This window comes from Pinus tabuliformis, chromosome 1_1, assembly GCF_031772625.1.
Source record: "Pinus tabuliformis cultivar Carrire ecotype Pingquan chromosome 1_1, CPIR1, whole genome shotgun sequence".
In the NCBI taxonomy this organism is placed as follows: domain Eukaryota; kingdom Viridiplantae; phylum Streptophyta; class Pinopsida; order Pinales; family Pinaceae; genus Pinus; species Pinus tabuliformis.
The window spans coordinates 206,266,247-206,268,835 of record NC_142297.1 but is presented as its reverse complement, the minus strand read 5'-3'; positions in this window follow the sequence as shown (position 1 = coordinate 206,268,835).

Here is a 2,589-nt window from a genome sequence, read left to right as displayed (position 1 = left end):
TCCAAAAGGGCGAAACACAGGCCAAACCTAGAAAATTGCCAGGTTGTAGCTAGAAACTAGGGTTTGTGCAAAAATGAGGAATTTGGCGGATCTAAGGGATGGGAAGCATTTGATAAGGTACTTTAAGGATAGGGGAAGTTGTATGAACATTAGGATACAAGTTTCGCTAATGATTTGACCGTCCAAGAGATATTGTCATCAAAACCCTAGGGGAGGGAAATGACCTTGCCTGGGTGCAACTGAAGCATGAACAAGGTGTAAAATGACTCATTAGACACTGACATGATAATGACAACCCTATGAATGATGATAAAATCAGCTGAATGGTGACATGGACCAACATTTGGACAACTTTAGAAGGAGTGAAAGCAAACCCTAGACCTAATGCCTAGTGACGAAATTTTGCTTGAAGACTCACTGAAAAGACAAAATTTGACCTTGACACTTCAAAATCACTTTGTAAGAGCACGTTTGATCACTGGAGGAAGGCTGGAAAGACTGACCCTAACATTGGCTCCAATGGGGATGGTAGCTCCTTGGAGGTGCCAAGAACCTCAGACCTCTGGGAGAGCAGACCAGTGCTTGCAACCATTGGGCGATGGAGTCATTATTTCGGCAAACGACACAAGACTTTGACTCATTTATTGAATGAAAACTTGACTGAAAACTAACTGAAACTTAACTGGAACTTGACTCAAACCGACTTGATAGCAAACTGAAATAACTTGAAAAACTCACTCAACAGACCAAACACAAATGACTCACGACTGACTTAACTAAAACAAGAACTTACAAAGCTTTTTGAAGGGCAGCAGTCCATCAAGATTTGAAATCATGATGACAACCACTTGTGTTTCTTACAAGACAATATACCATCAAACTATTTCAAAATGCCAATGCAACCAATCAAGAAGATGCCTTCTTGATTGATTCTTCTTATCAGATCTTCTGGTCAACAGTACAAACCTATAACTGAGCATCCAAAAACAAAGCTGACCATGATCTCCTTCATCACTGAACACTGCAATAAACACTATCATTGCTGGCTGCGACAAACTTGCTAGAGGATCGTGAAAAACATGAAGATTTGCCACTGCCACCTCCTGCTGAAAGATCAAGGTGTCCTTTGTTTCAATTTCTGATCTGCCTTCATCATGTGCTTCAGAAAGAGTATGTTCCTGGTCCTCAAAAAATTCTGAACAAGTAGATGAGCAGATCTCTTCTTGGAAAAGCATTTCAGCACATGAAACATATGAGGAAGAATCTGAAATGGAATCCTGAATGGTCTGATCTTTTGTAGTTTGAATATATGGTAAGTCATCCTCATATGATATGATAGCCAGATTCTCATTACATTCATCAATCATGAGAAAAGAAATTTCAGATGTTTCGTGAAACCCAACACTAACATTTCTATCAGCTATCATAGATTCATCCAGAGAAACCTTTGCACTTACTTGAACGAAGATCTTGTCTTGTTTTTCACAGAGGCAATGAACTACCTCCTCATGAAGACCTAGTGCTGGTGAGATGAGAGCATTTAGGTCTGCTACTCCATTTTCTTCATTTGAGGCAGCCGCGACAATACAACTCTCTTTTATGAGATCCGGAACAACATGTTTTGCCTCATCACAATTTATCTCCCGATCTGATTTATCATCATCACTTTCTGAGATTGGAACATTACTTTTCTGCGTGACCTGCATGTTGTCTTCTTTTATGGACAGATCTGAAACAACATTTTCTCTTTCCTCATTTTCAGCCATATGGAAATCTTCAGCCTGCTGATCTTGACAAGTATCCTCTAATATTTCTGTGTGCTGCTGAAACGGATTTTCATACAGAGCCTCCATAATCTCAACGTCCATAAAATTATCATCTTCATAATATTTCTCAAGGCTTTCAATAAAACTATAAGCATGCTTGCAACAGCCATGAACCAAATTTAATGATGGATAAGATGCTTGATATTTTTCAATGAACAAGGCATGAAAATCCGTTAAACAGTAAATACAAGCAGGCGGCAAACTTTCATACCAAGATTGAGCTGCACCTTCCAGAGTGGCCAGGAATATCTTCATCAAGCAATCTTCAGGAAAATCCACCTTCAACTTGCGAATATGCATATGAAATCTAACTAGATGTAGAGCAGCATCCTTCTTACCATCATCATTAAATGTAGGCAAATTCCTTGACCAATCTACCTTCGGAATTTTATTTGGAAAACCAGGGATGTGATTTCGGCTCAGGGGAGCATATCTTCTTGCAATCCGATCCATCTTGAAAATCTCAGAGCTACTGATCTCCCTGCAGTGAAGTCACCATGAAGCACAGGTTGCTGGATTCTTCAGTGAAAAGAGTCGCCAGGTGAATGATTTCAGCCTTGCCAGTGTCTGATCGTTGTCCACTATCAACAATCAGATCTGAACTTGATACATGTACTGGGGTAAAATGCAAATGAAGCGCTGTATTCACAAGCTCACGGAGATTGACTGAAGCAACGTTTATCTACTTGCGCTTATGCAAAGCAAAAGCGTTTCGAAGGCTACCTGGCATAACTTCAGGCTCCGTCTAAGACTTATGAAACCA